Source organism: Taudactylus pleione, unplaced genomic scaffold, assembly GCF_031769625.1.
Source record: "Taudactylus pleione unplaced genomic scaffold, aTauple2 ptg001788l, whole genome shotgun sequence".
NCBI lineage: Eukaryota > Metazoa > Chordata > Amphibia > Anura > Myobatrachidae > Taudactylus > Taudactylus pleione.
The window spans coordinates 74,183-99,446 of NW_028286185.1; the positions used below are offsets into that span (position 1 = coordinate 74,183).

Consider the following 25,264-nt stretch of genomic DNA (forward strand, 5'->3'; position numbering starts at 1 on the left):
TTCACAAAACCTATTGAATTTCTGCCACTCAAACTTTAAAAAGAAATGAAATTACGATCATTAAGGCTGACTCCTTAGTGGACGTGTTCCTTGTGTAATACAGATAAGGTATGCCATGATACCATGTGGTTAACTGCAGATTCAGCACTCTTACAGAATGAGATTGCTGTCACTCACAAAATGGTGGAGCTGCTAAATCACAGAATTGTGTGCTCATTGGAATACACCAGAGCCGTAACTAAACTTTTTGGTACCCTTTGCCAGAGAGAGCATTGGTGCCCTCCCTCCACCATTTTATAAATAGAGACATTAGATAGTGCACCTGAATAAAGGCCATGGCCTCATGGGGAAGGGCCAGGGAAGAGAATGCTGAATCTGCAGTTAACCACAGGGTGTGATAGCATACCATATCTGTATTACGCAAGGAACACGTCCATTAAGGCGTTAGCCTTAATGATCGTCATTTTATTGCTTTTTGAAGTTTAATGGGACATGTGAAACCATAAGTTTTTTGTCTATGGAATATTACTTAACAACCAAATGATAATCTCTTTCTATGCCATTTGTATCTATAGTAAAGTAACAATATAAAGTTTCTTCAATTTCTCTCTCTCTCATTTTTTCCCTTATTTTTATTTGTCCCTCTTTTTTTAATGTTGAAAATATTGGTATTTGCACCTTATGTTTATGGTTACTATGGAGTGTGAGATAGAGGATAATGCTAAACCTTCTATCGATTTTCATCATACGCCACTAATACTCCATATTGTATGATTTGCAATGATTGTTATTACTTTAATTATATACTGGTGTATTTTGTTTATACTACGCTGTTTCTAGTAAAAAAATATTCTTTTTTAATGTATATTACCCCTTATGTTGACTAATCTCCATATGGTTTTTTTTCTTTGTATTGTATTTTGGATACCAATAAAAAAAAGGTTTAAAATAAAAAAAAAAACATGATGGAAACCAAATGAGCCATGAACGGACCTAAAGGCTTTACCTCACCAAATATAGCTGAGTGGCTCTAACACTATGGTCAGCTATATGGTAATGATGGGAGTTGGTTTGTTTTTAGTGGTTAATGGTTTATCCAAAGATGGTGAGGTTCCGATGTTTCCTCACAATAGTGTTGTTCCGATGTTGGCTCAGTGTAACGCGTTCCCGTTGCCTCTCCCTGCCTAATGCAGAGCATTATCAGTCAGGCATGCAGCACAGGAGCAGGTGTCTTGGGTGGCGGGCAGTCACTCTGAGCCTGTCACTGTGTCTATGACGTGATGGTGGTACTCAGCGTATCACTACCTGCCAATGACTGAGTGCCCGGCTGACTGGTTAAGCTCACAGTCTGTCAGGGTAGTCACATGGGTCGCGGAGCAATGTGTGATCACTGCAGAGCATGAAGCACAGCAGCAGCCAGTCCACCACTATTAGTAACAGGAGGAGTCAGCTCAGCCAGCCCTGAGGAGATGATGAGGAGTCTTGTGTGGTAACATAGGAAGCCATCGATGTTCCGGGATCAGTGCTTAGGCCTAAACAATGTTATGTGACGAATGCTAATTACACTGACACTATGTTCTCCTTATGTCCAATCCCTACTATAATACAAACATCTGTAACACTAGTTATTAACGTTGTCATGTGAGAAAATGTGATTTACCATAGATGGTTCCAGCAATAATGTAACTTCCTCCAGTCCTGTGACTAAAGGTGGGGAATGTGCAGAGGGGCAGCTACATGTGTCCATGTATAAGGTGGTATTGTCCTATTATATCAGTATGACTGACAGAGCAGATAGACACATTACTGACATAGGGAGACGCTGTGACCCAGACAGGCTCATACACAGGTCCTTGTACCCATTACACCACATTATACACAGGTCCTCATACCCGTTACACCACACTATACGCAGGTCCTCGTACCCGTTACCCCACATTATACACAGGTCCTCGTACCCATTACACCACATTATACACAGGTCCTCGTACCCATTACACCACACTATACACAGGTCCTCGTACCCATTACACCACATTATACACAGGTCCTCGTACCCATTACACCAAATTATACACGGATCCTCGTACCCATTACACCACATTATACACGGGTCCTCGTACCCATTACACCGCATTACACACGGGTCCACGTACCCATTACACCGCATTACACACGGGTCCTCGTACCCATTACCCCGCATTAGACACGGGTCCTCGTACCCATTACACCACATTACACACGGGTCCTCGTACCCATTACACACGGGTCCTCGTGCCCATTACACCACATTACACACGGGTCCTCGTACCCATTACACCACATTACACACGGGTCCTCGTACCCATTACACCACATTACACACGGGTCCTCGTACCCATTACACCACATTACACACGGGTCCTCGTACCCATTACACCGCATTACACACGGGTCCTCGTACCCATTACACCGCATTACACACGGGTCCTCGTACCCATTACACCGCATTACACATTACACACGGGTCCTCGTACCCATTACACCGCATTACACACGGGTCCTCGTACCCATTACACCGCATTACACACGGGTCCTGGTACCCATTACACCACATTATACACAGGTCCTGGTACCCATTACACCACATTATACACAGGTCCTTGTACCCATTACACCACATTATACACAGGTCCTCGTACCCATTACACCACATAATACACAGGTCCTTGTACCCATTACACCACATTATACACAGATCCTTGTACCCATTACACCACATTATACACAGATCCTTGTACCCATTACACCACATTATGGGCTTTACGTACATTTGTAGTTTTTTTTTCAATTAATTATATTTCCCGATTACTGACCATTATATTATTATATATCACCTTCTCCCTCGTTTCCCCCACACCTCGCCCTTTCCTTTAAGGGGCCTATCCATTAGCAGATAAATTTGAAAGATGAACGATTTATCGTTCAATTTATCTGCTAATGGATAGTAGGCTCTGAATGATAAAATTGCGGTCTCCCGCGGCTGACAAATTTTGTCTTTTGTCTCTCCAATATGTTGGTCAATTATCGTTTATCGCTGACAGATATTAGAAATATCTATTGAGGTAAACGACAAACGATTTTTTTAATGTAAATGAATAGAAACATAAAAAAAAAAAATCCACTCCCAGAATGATGTCATGCGATATCGTTCGTCGTTTGCAAAAAATCTGTCATGTACATGTCAGATATCTGTCACAGCAGCCCCAGGAGTTTTCAAAATATAAATCTTCTGTCTTTTGTCTATCAGAAAGATCTTCTAATGGATAGGCCCCTTTACACCCAAGTTATACTCAACACAGCAGTGAGGCAGAATTTTCTACATCAGAGTCATTTTATTGCAAGATTACAATATAGTTTCCTTCTGTAGTAACACTTGGAAAGTTATTTTATTGAATATTTATTACTTTATTTACTATAATATTGTGTGAATGTTTTGCTGCTAGAATAGTGCAAGAAAAGCAGATTATAAAATGAGCAGCTGCTGTATCCTGCAAACCTGGGGGCAGACACACAAGCAGCATATAATGTGGGTGGTGCTGGAAATCTGTAACTAAAAAGAGAATGGTAACAGCAGCACAGAGTATGTCAGCTCATACAACTCCATTACAGCTATGATCAGACAAGACTGACATGGATACAGCTAGGTAACAGTACAGAGTAATGATGTGAGGCTCCCGGCATACTGGTGCAGTGACGCTGTGCTGTGCACCTGTATATAGATAACAGATCATACATCCAACGCTCAGAGATATGCAGCATCCTGGCATTTTCCATCAGGTGGGGTCTGTACGTATTAGGAGCCATCCATGAGGAATAGCTGTCCTGGCTTTCTCTCTTTGGTATAATATGGTCCTTACATTAATGATGAGAGTAACATCCTGCACATAATAGTCCTGTAATGTCCAGTTACTCATACAGAGCAATTCCTGTTATTATTCATGGCTTGTGTACAATGTGTCATTTCTGTATTACTCATGTATTATAAGCTGCAGGATATGATACTCGCACAGTGCTGTCATTCCCTCCATGGCACACATACAATAGAGATGACATATTATCTAATTCATATGTACTAACATAATGCTGATATATACCATGATAGGAGGTAATAACAGGACAGGCCAGTGTATCCATGCAGGTGCCCATCAGAGAGCAAATCCCCAACACTAGAGCGGTGTCACAGTGACAGGAGACAGGAAAGAGGGGCACACGTGTAAGACAAAACCTTCCTTGTTTGGGTATGAGAAATGGACACTAAGACAGTCACAGTATAAAGATACTAAGAGCAAAGTTAGGATAAAGCTAAAACACAAAAGAATAAAAACTGCATTACAAGAACCTGGGAATAGGAAGACCTGGTGCAGCCCCAATATATACCTATAATCACCGGTACCTAAAGTGACAGAGTAATACAGCTTTATGTCAGTTTATATCCAGTTCTGAATGAGTCATAGTAAATGTCTGACTGACCAATACTGACCCGGCTTATGCCTGACGTTTGTTCTCCTGTGGCCCTGACCTCATACCCTGGTCTATAGATGACTGCCCTGTCCCTATCTGTTATTTTCTCCTGCCAGCTGTGGCCTAGTGTGACCAGCCCGTGAGACACAACTCACCCTCATGCAGAAACCTCTATACTTCCTTGTGACATCTCTGGTAACATCAGAGTTTCCACTAAATCCTGTCTTACAGCAAATCACTAGATCTTACACCTAGGCCATCACAGAACATGTGCACCACCGAGAGGACAACTGGAGTCCATTCCAGCGTTACTAACAATGAACAAAAACTTTCAGGTAAAAAAAGTGTGGTAAATACTAACAAGTGCCACACGCAGCTGTGTTACCCCACATGGACGTCAGACAGGTCCGTACAGCGTTCGGTTTTCTTACTTGTTACCAAACTCTTTATCTCATATATTTGTAGGTGTATAACAAAGCTTGTATTGTCCTTTCTGTGAATTCCTCACTACCAAATAATCTCCATCTCCTGACCCTGCACATTACTGGTGGTGTCACCACTGTGGGAGGTGAGACAGTGCAGGACATACTGAGGACAATCTGTACTGATCCTACTTATCCTGTGATGTCCCTGTATTATTCCTCCATTACTACGTACCCTGCTCACATCTGTATTCTGCTGGGGATATCGGGAGCCTGATGCACTTAATGGACATTACTGTTAGTGGTTTATACCAGGACCAGCAGCTTCCTGTGTCCCAACACTAATTACATTATCTAATAATGTATAAATTACATAAGTGATCATGATATTAATGTCCTTATCTTATGGAATAGTGTAAATAGTAGGTTACAGAGAATCTAATTAGGAGGAACCAGACATCAGACTGCTGTAAGGAGATTAGAGATCCATTTACCAGGAAACCCAACCAGAGAATACTGGATCCAGTGAGATAAAATCAGAGGTTACAGATGTCATTATATCACCCATCTCACACCATCACTTACAGCCCAGTCATCACATGATGTCATAGTTTCCCACTTCCCATATTACATCCCCAGGACATTATGATGACAGATTAGTTATGTCCCTATATTACATCATGTGGTCTTGTTACTGCACAAATAGGCCAATAGCACAATAATAATAATCTAATACAGAGATTCCCAAACTCTGCCATTACAGACCAGGGTTTAAGGATATCCATGTTAAATCAAACTGACTGAGGTACTAAGTGACATGTGCTCAAGCATGGATATCCTTAATACCTGGCCTGTAATAGCGAAGTTTGGAAAACTCTGATCTGATGGAATAAGGAAACTGAAAACCATTACATTAGGAAAGCTGTTGGAGAGCTAGGATGGTGACATCCGTGTGGATATATAATAAAAGTAGGGATGTGCAGGCTCGGTTCTACTCGGTTCCGTTCGTTTTTTTTTCCAGAATCTTATTGGGTTTCAGCTGTCACGAGTTTTGGATAGCCAATAAGATTCGGTAAAAAAAAACGAACGGAACCGAGTAGAACCGAGCCTGCACATCCCTAAATAAAAGTGTTATATATTAGTATATAGTGAGATAATGCAAATGTCATTTACCCTTCGCTAAGCAGGGACAGCAATCTAGGCTAACATTGTATTCATGTTTGTTTTGAATATTTTCAATAACAATACAGTACTGCAAATACCGCTGCAAATTCTATATATTTCTAGATGCTCATACACATTGTTTTTTTCCTGTGTGATGTTTCTGATGACTAATAAGAGCGGATTTCTTTATAAAACATTTCCCACACTCAGAGCATGGAAAACGAGAGTTATGGTAAAACTTACCTTACCTGTTAACTCTCTTACTTCGAAGTCCATAGGGTCCACATGTGGTGGTTGAGGACCGGGCACCAAAAAGTTAAAGCTTTGCCCCCAAGATTCAACAGGCCTTCCCCCTATACCCTGCCCCCGAGCCACTTCAGTTTATAACAAGCCTAAGGCCGGAGGAGAGGAGAGAAGACTGGTGCACAGAAGAATCACACTCACACAGACAGAAAACATGTGACCGGGAAACATAGCCCATAGAAGCCAGGTGCATCAGGGCGGGTACCCTGTGGACTTTGAAGAAAGAGTTAACTTTGTTAAGTTTTACCATAACTCTTGTTTTCTTCTTTAGGGTCCATAGGGCTCCACCGGGAGACCTTGGCGATGTCCCAAAGCAGTTATTCAATGGTGGGGACACTCCTGAGAGTTAAATCTGGCGTCCAAATGAAGCATCCTAGAGGCAAGTGTATCGAAGGCATAGAACCTAAGAAAGGTGTGGACAGAGGACCATGTGGCACACTTACAAAGCTGTTCAGCTGAGACTCCACGTTGAGCTGCCGAGGGACTCAAAGCAAGTGGAATGGGCAGTGACAGTAGCCGGTACAGGAAGGCCTGTCTGCGTGTAAGCCTGGGAGATAGTCATGCAAAGCCATCTGTCCAATGTCTGTTTATTAGCTGGCCATCTCTTCTTGTGAAATCCATAGAGCACAAATAGGGAGTCTGTTTTCCTCAGAGAACTGGTACGGTCTACGTCAATCCTGAGAGCATGGACCACATCGAAGGAGGTCAGGTTAATAAAAGGCCGGGACTAGGATTTCCTCATTAATATGGAAATGAGTAACCACCTTGGATAGGAAGCCAGGTTGAGTTCGGAGAACTACCCTGTCCTGATGGAAGATTAGAAATGGGGAATGGGATGAGGGCACCCCTTAATCAGACACCCTTCGGGTGGACGCCATAGCCAGAAGTAAACGTTTTCGCTCTGAGCCACTTGAGATCCGCAGATTCCAAAAGGTTCAAACGGAGTGCCCTGTAGGGCCTGAAGAACCACTGACAAATTCCACAACATCACAGGAGGGACAAAGGGAGGTTGTATGCGGAGGACACCTTGAAGGAAGGTATGGACATCCGGCAGTAAAGCAATTCTATGCTGGAACCAAATGGACAGAACAGAGACGTGCTCCTTCAGCGAGGTAAGGTAGAGTCCAAGGTCCAACTCTGCTTGGAGGAAGGCCAGCACTCTAGAAACCCTAAACACCTGATGGTCATAGTTTTTGGCATCACACCATTGAAAGTATGTATGCCACTCTCTATGGTAAATCCGGGCAGAGGCTGGCTTGCACGCTCAGCCTAGTCTTGACTACAGAGCAAGAACACTCTTTAGACCTCAGGAGGGATCTCTGAAGAGCCACGCCATCAAAGACAGACATTCCAGGTGTGGGTGAAGACAAGGACCCTGAGACAACAGGTATGGCTGCTGAGGTAGCAGGAACAAGGCATCTATGGAGAGGCTCCAAAGATCTGAGTGCCAATGTTGTCTGGGCCAGGCTGGGGCCACCAGCAGAACAGTGCCTCCATCTTGTTTGAACTTCTGAAGAACTCGAGGAAGAGAGACTGGAGGGAATAGATACGCCAGACGGAAGGTCCATTTCACGGACATTTTGTCTAAGAAGGCTGCCTCGGTGTCCCATGTTCTGGACCCATACACTTGCAGTTTGTGATTGTGTCTGGAAGCCATGAGGTCCACCTCTGGTAGGCCCCACTTGTCCACTAGGAGTTGAAAGACTTCTGGGTGGAGACCATTTCCCAGTATGCACGTTGTGACGGCTGAGGAAGTCCGCTTCCCAATTTAGAACTCAGAATGAACACTGCGGAGATGGCCAGGAGGTGACCTTCAGCCCATGTGAGAATGCGTACTTAGCCGATGTCCAACGCTCATGGAAGGAGTGGTGACCGGTCACTGCGCTCCAGTTGTAAGGAGACTGGCGTCCGTTGTAAGGAGTACCCATTCCGGGATCCAAAAGGGGCGACCTCTGGTTAAATGGGATGTCTGTAGCCACCAGACGAAACTCTGGAAAAAGAACCATTGTCTGAGCTTTGATCCAAAGGGGCAACCCGTTCCACCTGGATAGGATTAGCTGTTGCAGGGGCATGTAGTGGATCCTAGAACTTGCATTGCTGAGTGGACTGACATTCGGCAACTGCGTAGGAATCTGCGCACACTTATTTTCAGTGTGTAGATCTTGTCTGCTGTCAGGAAGATTCTCTGACCCGGAGAACCTAAAAGAGCTCCAGACAGACCATCCTCTGTGAAGGGTTCGGGGAGGACTTTTTCCAGTTGATTGACCAAGTGTGCCTCTGCAGGAAGGCATGGGTTACCTGAAGGTGGCATTGAGGAACCACTGGGGAGCTTGCCAAGAGCAATAGGTCATCAAGATATGGCAGCAGGCTGATTCCATGACAGCACAGGTTGGTCGCCATGACCGGCATAATTTTGGTAAAGACCCGTGAAAATGTTGCTGTAGCACAGCAAACCAGAGATCGCTGATAAGAGGACGCTGTAGGTACGCATCCTGAATATCCAGATACCTTAAAGTCCAGAGGCTCCATATCCAGTACAATAGAGCGCAGAGTTTCCATGCAAAATGTAGGCACCCTGATGAATTTGTTTAGGGATCTGTGGTTGAGGATAGGCCGATAAGACCCATTTGGTTTCTGCACCGAAACAGGGTAGAATAACCGTTCCCTCACTGACAGGAAGAACTGGAACTATTACCTCCACTTTAATGGCTTTCTGGATGAGCAGGGCCCTGTTCAGGTCTGATGGAGCGCCTGTGTAGAAAAATTGGTGGGGTGGCCATCTCTGAAATGAGAGGGCATACCTGTGAGAAGTCTCTTATCCACACGTCTGTGGTTGTTCGACGCAATTCCTGGGCAAACTGAAGACGTTGGCCTCCTACTCTGGGGTCCCCCAGGGGGAGGCCCGCCCCATCAGGCTGAAGGCTTGTCCTCGAATTTTGAAGCAGGACGTCTGGTGGCCCAGGTCTGCTTGGTCCTATGCTTTGTGGCCCTAGTGGAAGCCGATTGCTTAGGAAAGGACTGACCTTTAGGTTTGCCTTTGGGATAAAAGGACCTAAAGGACGTTGTCCGAGGCCTTGCAGTAGTTGCTGATGGCAGAAAGGCGGTTTTTGAGGCTGTTAATGTGGCCACAATCTTGTACAAGTCGGGGCCAAACAAGATCTTCCCATTGTAAGGTAATGCTTCTAAGACTCTTAGAATCTGAATCCGCCATCCATGACTGCAGCCACAGAATTCGGAGGGCAGACACCGCCGTGGCCAAAGATATAGAAGCTAGGAGACTGGAATCCAAGGATGCTTCTCGAATATATGAAGCTGCATCTCTTATGTGAGCTACATAAGACATCTGATCCCAAGAGGCATCTGAGGGATAAGATTCTTCAAGGGTGTCTGCCCAGCTCTCAATTGTTTTAGCCACCCATGCAGTAGCCATGGTTGGGCAAGTAATGGCATTTGAAAGAGAGTACACAGATTTAAGGCCAGTTTCAATCTTTCTATCTATAGGGTCCTTCAGTGAGGAAACTGTAGGGATAGGTAATGTAGCGCTTTTAATCAAATGCATAACATGGCAATCAACTGCTGAGGGAGTCTCCCATCTTGTACAATGAGCTGGAGGTAAAGGATAACAAGAGGTCAGGCATTTTTGGGGCTGAAACCTCTTACTAGGAATCTGCCAAGCTGCTGCCATGTGCTCAACTAGTTGATCCGAGAGCGGAAACTCTGCTGAAGCCACGTTTTATCATTTAAATAGTGGGTGCTTTGATGTGGGGGCGGGCTCATCTTCTCTTTGTAAGATAGATCTAACTGCTCGCACCAAAGCAGGTATATTAATTTTAGACTCTATGCTTCTTCCCCCGAAGGAGACTCCGCAGTAGAGATCAGTATCTTCTGCCTCCTCAGATGACAGCTGCGTGGACTGTGAAGATAACACAGGACGCTTAGTAGACTTAAGCTGGATACACACTATACAGATATATCTGCAGATGATTGTTCATACACACTGAATGGCCATCTGCTTCTAGCCGTGGGTCCCAGCAGCCAAGCGGCGTGTCCCACCCCCCTCCTTGGCGGCTGCCGCTGTGTACGGGCAGTATGCAGACCGCCAGTACACACTTGCCGATGGACAGGTATGTCTGCAGACATATCTATCCATCAGCTGTGCAGCACAGCCAATGCGATATGTCTGAGAACTATGTGGATCACAGACATATCGCAGGTACACACTTGGCGATGGCCAGCAGATATTGGCCAATCAATTGATCGGCCAATATATCAGTCAGTGTGTACCTAGCTTCACTGGGTAGCGGCTTCCCACCTTGGAACATATTTTGAAAGGCTGTAGAGGTAGCCACCAGACTCTGTACTGAGTGTCTACCCATGGAGAATGCATAGGAGGTACCTGTATTGCTTTTACCTGTTGTGGCAACACCATAGCGGCGACCCGCCTTACCTGTCCCCTTAGAATCTGTGTTGCAGTCTAAGTCTGTCCATGGAACTGGCTAGCAATGTCCACGGGATGCCCGCCGAGAGCACAAGGCGGAGCTGACGTTGTGGTGCCCATAGGGGTGTTGGAGCGGCAGCACAGACATCCCACAGTCTGCTGCTGCCCGCTCAGAAGCATAAAAAATAAAGAAAAATTATAAAAGCTTTTGGACTGCATGAAATATCCCAGTTAAAATGGTGACCCGACTCCGGCCAGGCATCAACGAAATTGAAGTGCCTCTGTCTCGGGGCAAGGTATTGGGAAAAGGACCGTTGCATCCTGGGAGCAAAGCTTTAACTGTCTGGTGCTCGGTCCTCAACTACCACCTACATCCCAAGGTCTCCCCTATGGGCCCTGAAGAAATTATTTCTCATCTGTGTGATATCTCTGATGTGTAACAAGATGTGATTTCTGTTTAAAACTTTTCCCACACTCAGGACATGGAAATGGTTTTTCACCTGTGTGATTTCTCTGATGTGTAACAAGATGTGATTTCTGTTTAAAACATTTCCTACACTCAGGACATGGAAATGGTTTTTCACCTGTGTGATGTCTCTGATGTGTAACAAGATGTGATTTATTTGAAAAACATTTCTCACACTCAGAGCATGAATATAGCCTCTCACCTGTGTGACTGCTCTGATGTGTAACAAGATGTGATTTCAGTGTAAAACATTTCCCACATTCAGAGCATGGAAATGGTTTCTCACCTGTGTGACTTCTCTCATGTGTAAAAAGAGCTATTTTATATGTAAAACATTTCCCACACTCAGAACATGGAAATGGCCTCTCACCTGTGTGACTTCTCTGATGTGTATCAAGAGCTAGTTTATAGGTAAAACATTTCCCACACTCAGAACATGGAAATGGTTTCTCACCTGTGTGACTTCTCTGATGTGTAACAAGATATGATTTATGTGTAAAACATTTTCCACATTCAGAGCATGGAAATGGTTTCTCACCTGTGTGAGTTCTCTGATGTGTCACAAGAGCTGATTTACAGGTAAAACATTTCCCACACTCAGAACATGAAAATGGTTTCTCACCTGTATGGACTCGATAATGTGTAACAAGACCCGACTTCTCTATAAAACATTTCCCACATTCAGAACACGGAAATGGTCTCTCACCTGTGTGAGTTCTCTGATGGATACCAAGTTTGCTCTGCTGCGCAAAACATTTCCCACACTCAGAACATGCTAATGTTCTCTCACGTGTATGAAGCTTTATATGTCTAGTAAGATATCTTTTCAGTGTAAAACAGTTCCCACACTCAGAACATAGAAAAGGCCTCTCAGCTGCATGAACTTTCTTCTGATGTACAGAAAGACTGATCTGCTTGGTAAAACTTTTCCCACATTCAGAACATAACAATGGTTTATCAGCTGTGTGATCTGAGCTGTGTGTAACACTACTGGGAGTATCAGGGGAGCATTCCCCATGGTTAGAGGGATCAGATGAGATATCTGCACTGTGAGATGCTGGATGTATACTGGGGGTAATGGGGTTTTCTCCTGGAGAGTCCTGTGACAAGTTATCGGCTAGGTTACAATCTGAAGATAATATGAGATGTCTCCCCGAGTTATTCCTGCTGCTGTGTCCATCTGCTGGGAACAGAAAAATTATATGGGAATTAGCATCACTTCAGAACTATACGATACTGTATAACTATAATAAGACATGCCCGGCTGTACCCCAACATCTCCATACTGTGTAACTATAAGACGTGCCTGGCTGTACCCCAACATCTACATACTGTGTAACTATTATAAGATGTACCTGGCTCTACCGCAACATCTCATACTGTGTAACTATAAGACAAACCCAGCTGTACCCCAACATCTCCATACTGTGTAACTATAAGATATGCCCGGCTGTACCCCAACATCTCATACTGTGTAACTATAAGACATGCCCGGCTGTAACCCAACATCTCCATATTGTGTAACTATAAGACGTGCCCGGCTGTACCCCAACATCCCCATCCTGTGTAACTATATGTGCCCGACTGTACCCCAACATCTCTATACTGTGTAACTAAGATGTACCAGGCTGTACCCCAACATCTCCATACTGTGTAACTATAAGACGTGCCCGGCTGTACCCCAACATCTCATACTGTGTAACTAAGATGTACCAGGCTGTACCCCAACATTTCCATACTGTGTAACTATAAGACGTGCCCGGCTGTACCCCAACATCTCATACTGTGTAACTATAAGACATGCCTGGCTGTACCCAAACATCTCCATACTCTGTAACTATAATAAGACGTTCCCAGCTGTATCCCAACATCTCCATACTGTGTAACCATAATAAGACATGCCCGGCTGTACCCCAACATCTCATACAGTCAGTGTTATTTCCAAGTTTCAGTTGTGAATGTAGAAGTCAGATAGCAAATAGGTAACTGTGACCGGATAACCTTGCCTACGCCAACAGCCACAGATATTTTTTTGATCCCACTGGATCTTGGGGGGGGATCCCATTTCAATCTTGGATCTTGTAGGGATTCCCTCTTACCATCAGTAACCACCTGTTACTGACTCTGCCCACTGTGCCATTGGCATGCAACTTTGCTGCCACCACCAAGATCTTGGACTGGCACCTGAAAAGCACTTCTCTCAGGCTCCTACATCGGCACCTGAACTGCCTCTGCTGCATATGCTTAGACTAGCTGCAGCCACACCTCCTGACTGGTGTTGGCTGATACCCACTGGTCCCTCGCAATGGACCAGGCCCAGCAGGGTAGCTGGCAGCGGGTTTGAACTCGGAGACACTGAGCTCAAATTAAAGCAGTCAGAAAATGGAATAGCGCTTGGTGCAATTCTGATGTCGCAGGATACAGATGAAGTCATCTCAAAGTCAAGATGTTTATTGCTCAAATAGTTTTAAAAAAGACATTTCCCCTCGGGAGTATCACAGCATACAGATGATATGGCAGTTCATACCTTCTTGATGTTCAAAAAAATTCAAACGAAACAGGCTCACATGCCTTCTTTTATCTTACTCCAATACACAATACCACAAGGGGTTAGTCCACCCTGTAGTTATTACCTGATCAAGTGCATTTGCCTTGCATGCACAAGGCATGCTCAACTTTAACATTGTCCCTAATGGACAGTGGTGAGTGCTTACTCCTCTATGCCTGAGCCCACCTGTCGTCATTTTAGACGCCCAGGTGCCGGAATGTTTGGGATGAGAAAAAACTTCCCTACAATATGTACTTCCAGGATTCTGCTGAGGTGGACTTGGCCACCTTTTCTACCTGAATCTGGGCTCCAGAACAAGGCAGACAAGATCCCCAGCCAGTAGTCTCCTGGTCACTTTGGAGCTCGCTGAAAATAATTAGCTGACTGCACTGGCCAGTTCCCCATGCACCACTTTCAGGCATGAGGCTGCATTGGGGGGGGGGGGGGGGGACAGTCCATTTTTCTCTGGAAGTGGCTGGGGATCCAGCAGCCCACAGAGAGCTCTACATCCCCCGGACTTCCAGGGAAACACAGGTAAGTGCAATTTATTGAAAATGTATTTAAACATTTTTAACAAATGCATTGCACACACACATACATACATTATATATATATATATATATATATATATATACATACATACATACAGATAGCCAAAGTGCGGCACTCGCGGCATAATCTCAATGGATAAACAATACGTGACACACAATTAGTCAACGTTTCAGTTCTTTACTGAACTTTTTTCAAGATCTTGAGTCAGTTCAGCAGTCCTTTGAAGCCCATTTCAGTGGGAAGCCTGGTCTGGCTTCTTTGCGTGCACACCACAGACACTGGTGAGCATAGGCCAATTCGGCAACCTGCATATCTGGTCTCATCAGAGGCGCAGGTGAAAATCTACAATGAGGTGCAGGAGATGTTAGTGCTAGGTGTAACAGTCCCTGGCCTGCCTCCATTGTATTGGTTCCCAAGATGGACCGTACCACGTGGTTTTGTGTAGATATCTGCCGGTTGAATGAGGTAACCAAATCTGATACTTATTCCTTACCCCGCATTGATGTGTTGTTAGACGAGTTGGCAGGAGCAAAATACATCTCCACTTTTGAATTGAGCAAGTGGCATTGGCAGATAGCAATGACCCCCGAGGCTTAAAAGCGATCTGCCTTCATCACCTCATTTGGCTTGTTAAGAGTTCAAGACCATCTGGGATGAAGAATGCGCCAGCCTCCTTCCAGAGCATTGTCGATGACATACTGAAGGGGTACGGAGATTTTGCTTAGGCCTACTTGGATGACCGCCATCTTCAGTGGAACTTGTGAAGATCACCTGAGGCATGTGGGGCTGGTGTTAAAAAGGATTCGGTGGGCAGGTCTGACCATCAGGGCAGACAAGTGCCAAATGGGGATGTACAGTACCTGGGGCACCGTGTGGGAGGTAAGGTGAAGCCTGAACCAGCGAAAGTAGAGACTGGCCCCGCCCACAACCCAGAGATAGGCCCTGGCCTTATTAAAAATGGCAGGGTACTACTGATGCTTTATCCCTGACTTCAGTTCTGTAGCCAAAACCCTTATAGATTTGACTAAGAAGAAGCTCCCCAAGGTAGTTGACTGGACACACTCTTGTGAGCTGGAATTTCAGTCATTTAAAATGTCTCTGGTACAAGAGCTCCAGTACTGCTGGTGCCAGACTACAGTAAGAATTTTGTTGTACAGACTGAATGGTCACAGTACGGACGGAGAAGTACTGAGCCAGAAGGGACCAGATGGGCAGGAGCATCTTGTGGCCTATTTAAGAAGGAAACTGCTACAGCAGGAGGTTTCAACTTAAATATATTCACAGTTGTGGATGAAACGCATCGCTGTCCGCATCAATTGGTGTCCACATTATCTTCTATAATTTTCCTATGGTGAGCCACGAATTGGGACTATTCTCCTTTATTAACCAAGAAGGACAAGGGTCAGATTATTGCCTGAAATTACACTGGCCCTTGAAGCCGGCGGGTCCTGCAGCCCTCAGCACGCCGCTTAGAGACTGGGAGCCCGAGCGGCTATATTTGTGAAACCGGTGGGTCCTGCAGCCTAAGCACGCCGCTTAGAGACCGGGAGCCCGGGCAGCTATATTTGTGAAGCCGGTGGGTCCTGCAGCTCGAGCACGCCGCTTAGAGACCTGGAGCCCGAGCGGCTATATTTGTCAAGCCGGTGGGTCCTGCAGCTCGAGTACGCAGCTTAAAGACAGGGAGTCTGAGCGGATAGATTTGTGAAGCTGGCGGGTCCTACAACCCAGAGCACGCTGCTTAGAGACCAGGAGCCGGAGCGGCTATATTTGTGAAGCCGGTGGGTCCTGCAGCCCGAGCACGGCGCTTAGAGACCAGGAGCCCAGGAAGCTATATTTGTGAAGCCGGTGGGTCCTGCAGCTCGAGCATGATGCTTAGAGACCAGGAGCCTGAGCGGCTATATTTGTGAAGCCGGTGGGTCCTGCAGCTCGAGCACGCAGCTTAAAGACAGGGAGTCTGTGCTGATATATTTGTGAAGCCAGTGGGTCCTGCAGCCCGAGCACGCTGCTTAGAGATGGGGAGCCCGAGCGGCTATATTGGTGAAGCTGGTTGGTCCTGCAGCCCGAGCACACTGCTTAGAGATGGGGAGCCCGAGCGGCTATATTTGTGACAGTTGCCGGCAAAAAAGCTTAGAGGAGGCGGGTCCTGCAGCTCAAGTACGCCGTGATCGGGAACCACAGAGACTAAAATCTGTGACAGCCGCGGATGTACTACACTGAAGTCCAGATTCAGTGCGGCAACAATATACAGCCATCCAGCGCTTATCTGGTTTTCCCTTTGTCGGCTAAGTAAGGAGTAGGTAACCCATTAAACTTCTTCTGAAATATTAAGAGAGAGATATGTTCACCTTAAGGAAATACATGGGATCATTCCATGACTTTGGACATTGTCTTTTGAATCTCATCTAATTGAGAAACTATTTTTATTATTAATCTTTTATGCGGTTCCTAAACATGTGTGAGGAATTTACTAATCTGATTATCAGTGTAGGATAATCCTTTATGAGATGACTTCATGCCATGTCATTCTTTTAGCAACATTGTAGTTATTTGTGTTTATTTTCTAATCCTCAATAGAAGGGGTGAATCCAATTAGGTGCTAATTGCGAGTAGCGAGTTTGTTTCATGAAACTCACAGACGTTGCACAAATGCGCGCTCCCGAGAATTCTCCAATCCAATGAAAAATGCCTATTCACGGTGCTCGCAGCGGAGGGGTGCGAACTGACTGCCAAATGCGATGTAAGAGAAGTGCATGAAAAAGTGGGGAGACCATCCTGGACCACCCAAAATTGATAATTTTCTTAGCAGGACCGTATAGGGCTGTTTGTGGGCATAAGGAAAGTACTGAAGGGTTTTAAATGGTGTCAAACAGCTGATTTGTGTTCTTGTTTAAAAAGATGCAAAAAAATGATAAAAAAGCAAACTTTTTTGTTTAATCTCAAATTAATTAAATGAAAATTGCAAAAAAAGTAGGAAACAAGGAGATTTTGGGCTACATTGTGGAAACTAAAAAATTGTAAAAAAAAATGAAGTAAACAATTATTTTTCAATAAAAAAAAAAACTAATTACATTTGGGGTTCCTAAACTAACGAAAAAGTTAATTTTGGGGTAATTTGAGGCCATTTTTTTACCCTCAAAAATGACATGTAATTATTGGACTAATTAAGCTAACTTGAAATTTCCAAATGCCTGATTAGTCATTAGGGGGATGTCCAAGGGGTTCTTAAATAAAGATTTTCCTTTCCATCTCTCACCCTCAGGGAGGTGCAAATGGAAAAATGCAAATTTACTCTGGTTCAGTGCAAGTTGCTAATTGGATTGCAAAATTAATTAGCTGTGCTAATTCGAAGAGAAAACAGCAAATTGCACCTCGCAATTAACAAATAATTAGATTAACCCCTAAGTATTTATTACAAATAAACTAAAAAATATTTTTCAGAATTGATAAGAGCCTCTGACTGATATGAAATGACCAGAGGAGTTTTTTTAATTTTCTGTTGCTTTTGTGGGGGTCACAATATAAATGACTGCAGCAGGTGATTTCCCCATTGGTCTGACTCGGGCGCTAGAATAATTTCTGTCTTTCCAGGAGGTGGGGTACGCCACAATTGAAAAGGAATGCTTGAAAATTGCTTGGACTGTGAAGAAGCTAAAGCTCCATTTGTATGGCCGGTAATTTACTGTGGTGACTGATCACAACCCTTTAAAGTGTCTACAACACACCACAGGGGAAATTGGCAGACTGTTGCGGTGGAGCCTTGCAGGAGGCTGCTCTTAATTTCAGAGGGATGGCCCTGATTCAGAGCGAGCGCTCTGTCAGGGCGTACGGCTCTGAATCAGGGCCAGAGTGCAGGCATGGTCTATACATTATATCACACACAGGACATACTAGCTGTATCCTGCTGTGTCCTCACACTCTCCATATCTCCATCTCAGTATGTGTAATAGAGTGCAGGCATGGTCTATACATTATATCACACACAGGTCATACTAGCTGTATCCTGCTGTGTCCTCACACTCTCCATATCTCCATCTCAGTATGTGTAACAGAGTGCAGGCATGGTCTATACATTATATCACACACAGGTCATACTAGCTGCACCCTGCTGTGTCCTCACACTCTCCGGATCTCCATCTCAGTATGTGTAACAGAGTCCAGGCATGGTCTATACATTATATCACACACAGGTCATACTAACTGCACCCTGCTGTGTCCTCACACTCTCCGGTTCTCCATCTCAGTATGTGTAACAGAGTGCAGGCATGGGCTATACATTATATCACACACAGGACATACTAGCTGTATCCTGCTGTGTCCTCACACTCTCTGGATCTCCATCTCAGTATGTGTAACAGAGTGCAGGCATGGTCTATATATTATATCACACACAGGACATACTAGCTGCACCCTGCTGTGTCCTCACACTCTCCATATCTCCATCTCAGTATGTGTAACAGAGTGCAGGCATGGTCTATATATTATATCACACACAGGACATACTAGCTGCACCCTGCTGTGTCCTCACACTCTCCATATCTCCATATCAGTATGTGTAACAGAGTGCAGGCATGGTCTATACATTATATCACACACAGGTCATACTAGCTGTATCCTGCTGTGACCTCACACTCTCCGTATCTCTATCTCAGTATGTGTAACAGAGTGCAGGCATGGTCTATACATTATATCATACACAGGACATACTAGCTGTATCCTCACACTCTCCATATCTCCATCTCAGTATGTGTAACAGAGTGCAGGCATGGTCTATACATTATATCACACACAGGTCACACTAGCTGTATCCTGCTGTGCCCTCACACTCTCCATATCTCCATCTCAGTATGTGTAACAGAGTGCAGGCATGGTCTATACATTATATCACACACAGGACATACTAGCTGTACCCTGCTGTGTCCTCACACTCTCCATATCTCCATCTCAGTATGTGTAACAGAGTGCAGGCATGGTCTATACATTATATCACACACAGCTCATACTAGTTGCATCCTGCTGTGTCCTCACACTCTCCGGATCTCTATCTCAGTAAATGTAAAATAACCAGTTTGTATCTCTCTAGGAATTAATATCTTTACTGGAGGTTAGATACGCTCTAGCCTCTAAGGGGATCTACTGGAACATGCACAATGGAACAGAAAAATCCACATTTTTAACAATCGGGATCCACCATTGCTCTCGCTGTGGACCTCCAGGCAGAAAATTTAATACTTTCCTAAAAGATATTTACACAGGTCTGGTTCATATCTCTGGTAAAACAGAATAAAATCAGTACAAGAAATCACATGCAAAGATGTTATTACCATTAGTGATCATTGATCATGTCAGGCAGTAGTGGTCAGGAAGGATCATGGGTAATACCCCATTGAAGGGCATGGGGAGGACCATCGACAAAGGTCATTTTTGTAGTGGACAGTAAAGAACATAAGTAGCTTGTAGCAGACAAAGATATGATGAGTGTGGGGAGGAGACTGGTCAGATCTCTGGGCTGGTAACACACAGTGACATGATGTGAGGGGGAGAGCAGGAGTATAATAGGGGCTGATGGCTCCTGATGTATAAGATACACCAGAGAGTGTGGGGAGGAGACTGGTCAGATCTAAGAGCTGGAAACACACAGTGACATGATGTGAGGAGGAGAGCAGGAGTACAATAGGGACTGATGGCTGCTGATGTATGAGATACACCAGAGAGTGTGGGGAGGAGACTGGTCAGATCTCTGGGCTGGTAACACACAGTGACATGATGTGAGGAGGAGAGCAGGAGTACAATAGGGACTGATGGCTGCTGATGTATGAGATACACCAGAGAGTGTGGGGAGGAGACTGGTCAGATCTCTGGGCTGGTAACACACAGTGACATGATGTGAGGTGGAGAGCAGGAGTATAATAGGGGCTGATGGCTCCTGATGTATGAGATACACCAGAGAGTGTGGGGAGGAGACTGGTCAGATCTCTGGGCTGGTAACATACAGTGACATGATGTGAGGGGGGACAGCAGGAGTATAATAATGGCAGATGGCTCCTGCTTCCCCCCCTGTGCATATACATTTTACTCATTAGTTTGTACTGACAGAGGAGGGTGTAGGATAATAGATTGCTGTAGTGACTGAACAGAGTATGTGACTCTTTTCTGAAATAAGTGTTTATTACTCACCTGTGTTGATATCTCCAGGGATTTCCTCCTCTTTACACTTCTGATCACCCCTCACATATGTCTCTTCTTCTCCCTCTGTATCTTCTACCTTTATATCAGTCATATACGTCTCTTCTTCTCCCTCTATATCTTCTGTCTTCATATCAGTCACATAGGTCTCTTCTTCTCCCTCTATATATTCTGCCTTCATATCAGTCACATACGTCTCTTCTCCCTCTATAACTTCTACCTTTATATCAGTCACATACGTCTCTTCTTCTCCCTCTGTATCTTCTTCCTTCATATCAGTCACATACGTCTCTTCTTCTCCCTCTATATCTTCTGCCTTCATATCAGACACATACGTCTCTTCTTCTCCCTCTGTATCTTCTACCTTAATATCAGCAAGATCTTCACTCTAAATGACCCATAAAATAATCAAGTCTAATTTAATTGAGAATAAACAGTAAAATAATCTGTGTATAATACACACACAGATTCTCTATAGATCATATAGTCACAATCACTTTGGTATACTGGTATCTACCTGATGCTCCTGTGGGGTCCTGTGACTCTCCTCTGTACAATCCGGTGAATAAAGATGATGGGGACATCTCTCTGTGGTATTTCTATTACTGGGTCCATCTATAGGAAACACAGTGACTGAGTACATTGTATATATGTGCTCATCAGGTAATGTGTGTATATAGGGCTCCCATACCTGCTCTACCCTGTACAATAAATGACAGTCACCTCTTACCCAGTGATGTGAGGGGCCGGTGATTCTCCATCATCACGTCCTTGTACAGACCCGTGTTCCTCTATATATACCCTCTCCTGCATGGAGACATAGACAGTGACATCCTGACACCTTATAGGAACCTGACACACACAATGATATAGTCATCACCCAGACACATCCCCTAGTTGTACTGTCATGTATTATTACTAGATATAAGTGATGTCACTGTGACACTCCCATATCCCCTCACCTCCCCAGTCATGTCCCTGTATTATTACTATATATAAGTGATGTCACTGTGACACTCCCAGATCCCCTCACCTCCCCAGTCATGTTCCTCTATTATTACTATAGATATAAGTGATGTCAGAGTGACACTCCCAGATCCCCTCACCTCCCCAGTCATGTCCCTGTATTATTACTATAGATATAAGTGATGTCACAGTGACACTCCCAGATCCCTTGACCTCCCCAGTCATGTCCCTGTATTATTACCAGTGCTATTTTGGTAGAAAAATAGGTGGGTGGAACCATTCTTGGGGGAAGGGGCTGTGGGCAATCTGGGCAGAACTAAAATTGGGGTGGGACATCAGCTGGTGTGTAACCAATTTTTTTTTTAAATTTGAAGTTTGGGCTGTGGGTAGGGAGTGCTGGACCAAGCTGGTATGCAGGGCAGGAAGGGCTGGACTAAGAGGAAGTGCAAAACAGGGTGGGCTGGATCTATTGGAGGCACAGGGATGTCTAGACATGGTGCGGGGGTGGCAAATGAAAGGGAAGGTTGGAACTTAATGGGGGACACAGGGCAGGGAAGGCTGGATGGGGGAGCCACATGGTAGGGAATGCTGGACTGGAGGGCACATGGTAGGGAAGGGTGGACCTGGGTGGGCACATTACAGGGAATGCTGTACCAATGGGGGGAGGGCAGGGAACACTGGTCTGTGAGGGAACTTGGAGGGAACGCTGGACTGGGGGCAGGGAGCACAGGGCAAGGAACACTGTAACTGACCTCTGGACTGGGGGGTGATAGGTACCAGACCCGCATCCGTCCAGGAATGACAGCCATCAGTGGCGGCTCCGGTTGTTAGCACTCTGCAGGTCAGTATGTGTTTGACAGTGCACTGCGCTCTGTGCAACACTGCCACCCCTTCCCTCCCCCCTCACTTTTCCTTCATCATAAAGCTTCCTCACCAGTGGCTGGGTGGAGGGTGGGGATGTCCTCTGGAGCCAACCACATACAAATCCCATAATTCCCACGATGTATGTGTTACCTAAGGTGCACAAAAGTGTTACGAAATCCCCCGGGAAGACCTATCATAGTGGGGACGGATAGTTTGACTTCCAACCTGTCATCACTCATAGATGGTATTTTACAGCCATTGGTAATTGCTAATCCATCTTAAGAGATACAGGTGACATTTTGGAGGAAAATAATGATTTTGTGTGGGCAGAAGATATCTGGTTGGCTTCGGCCGATGTTACGTCCCTATATACTTGTATATTACATGTAAAAGGCCTAGAGGCGATAAAATGGTCTTTGGAGAAAATGGAGTTATCATCAGAAAGGAAGGATTTTGTGTTGTTAGCCATTAAGTTTATTTTAGAAAATAATTATTTTCTTTTTAATGGCAAATTTTTTCTCCAACGCACAGGGACAGCTATGGGGACTAAGTTTGCCCCAAGCTATGCCAATCTGTTCATGAGGTTCTTTGAAGAGACTCATGTGTACAGTGGCATAGCTTGGGGCACAAACCTCATTAAATGGTACCGTTACATCGATGATGTGATGCTGCTATGGAAAGGTACAGAAGATGATCTCGTCCAATTCTTTTCATACCTGGATGTGAATGATGTAAATGTGCATCTCACTTTGACATACAGTCAATTGGAGATACATTTCTTAGATTTGACTGTTTACATAGAGGAGAATAAGATTCACACAAAAACCTATAAAAAATCCACGGATATCAATTCCTTTATTCCAATAGATAGTCAAAATCACAGGCAGTGGTTAAAAGAAGTACCAAAAAGTCAATTTCTAAGGGTTAAGCATAATTGCAGCAGAGAGGATATACACAAAGATCAAATTTCTCAGATGAAAAATGACTTTTTAATTAAGGGGTACGAATCAAAAGGTCTGGATAAGGCTATACAAGAGACAATGGAGAAAGAGAGATCGAATTTATATGGTATTAATAGGGTAAAGAAAGATGACAGTAAAAATGATAGGCTTAAATGGGCTATGATTACTGGTTATGATTCACAACATAAACTAGTAGAAAAAATCTTTCGGAAACATTGGCACCTTTTACAAAGGGATCCTGTATTACGAGAAGTAATCCCAGACCATCCTACTTTTATTTATCGTAAATCTAAGAATTTTAAGAACTTCTTGGTAAAAAGCATGTTACCTATACCAACTAGGAACCTTGGCCCTCATTCAGAGCCGTACGCTCTGAGCAGAGCGCACGCTCTGAATGAGGGCCGGGCTCCATGAAAATGGAGCGTCCTCCTGGACGCTCGTATAGCTGTGGGTCACCACCCACAGGCTATACGAGCGTGCATTGTGATGGCCGCGATGGTCGTGACCATCGCGACCATCGAAATTGCGAGCCGGAGCCTGCGGTTGAGGTTTTCAACCGCAAGCTCCGGAGTGATTTTGGCTCTATCAGAGCCAAAATCACTCCCACTGACATCACTAGTGATGTCAGTGGGCCGGCTTCTGACGGGAGGCGTTCCCGTGGGAACGCCCCCGTCAGGGAGGCACGCCCCCGGCACGCCCACCAAAGGGGGCGTGCTGTCAATCAACATTGACAACACGCCCCCTTTGATCGGACACAACGAGCGAAGGACTTTCCTTCGCTCGTCGCGTCTGGCGCATGCGCATGACGGAGCTCCCTCCGTCGTGCGCATGCTCAGTCCATAACATCGACCCACTTGCGGGCGGACAGCCGCTCGCGAGTGGGTCTGAATCAGGCCCCTTGTACGGACAAAGGGTTTCCATCGGTGTGGATTGTGTATGGGCTGTAGGCATGTCAAGGATAACAACATGAAACATACAGAAGTACAGAACAATGGTGTAAATTTTAAAATACAAGATTTTATAACATGTAACACATCAAATGTAATTTATCTTGTAGAATGTGTTGTGGATTGGTGTATAATGGACGGACCACAAGACCTTTAAAAGTGCGACTTTCCGAACACCTTAGGAACATCAAAAAAGGACTTACCACACATTCTCGGTCTAATCATTTTAAAATCACACGATTGTTCAGTTTCACATATCAAACGTTTTTTAGGATTGATACATGTGAAAGCGTCCTGGAGGGATAAAAATGTCGAACAAAATCTTGCTAAAACGGAGATGAAGACTATATTTAAACTTAAAACCCTCCATCCAAGAGGACTCAATCAAGATTTTGAGTTAAAATGGTTTTTGTGAAGTGTTTCAATTTTTTATTCTTAATCCTAATTATTGCTATTAATATTATTTTTATTAGTAATTATTCACATCCAATTGAGTTTTAATGTGTTAAACTACTATCTGTTCTTAATATGGGATATCACTTTTAAGGTCCAGTTGTATATTGTTAAAGATCTGATTTACCTAATACTAACACTTGATTCTGTCTAATAGATTCATCCAAACTTGTGACCATTCCGTTTTCAAAAAGAGAAACTACATCTCCCAGAATCCACTATGTTTTAAACGGAAGTTACGTTGGAGACTAATAGAATACTCGGTCTGGGACTGTGTCTAAAAGGAAAAGACTACATCTCCCAGAATCCTTTGGAGTTGGATTACAGCTTCCGGTGGAGACCCGGAGATTGTGTTCTGACGACCCGCGATCATGTGGACTACGCGTGTGCAGTCGGTCCCACTTTGTTATGGGGAGGAAGGCAGCGGGGACTAAGTGGATAAAGGAGGGTCCGCTGTTATCCAGTGGAGAAGGAGGAGTCATTTTCGTGCGGA

At 44.7% G+C, this 25,264-nt stretch overlaps 1 pseudogene; it reads right to left on the reverse strand.

Annotated features, from left to right (window-relative positions):
* Window positions 1-25,264, reverse strand: part of LOC148436351 (uncharacterized) — a 77,831-nt pseudogene that overhangs the window by 46,644 nt on the left and 5,923 nt on the right.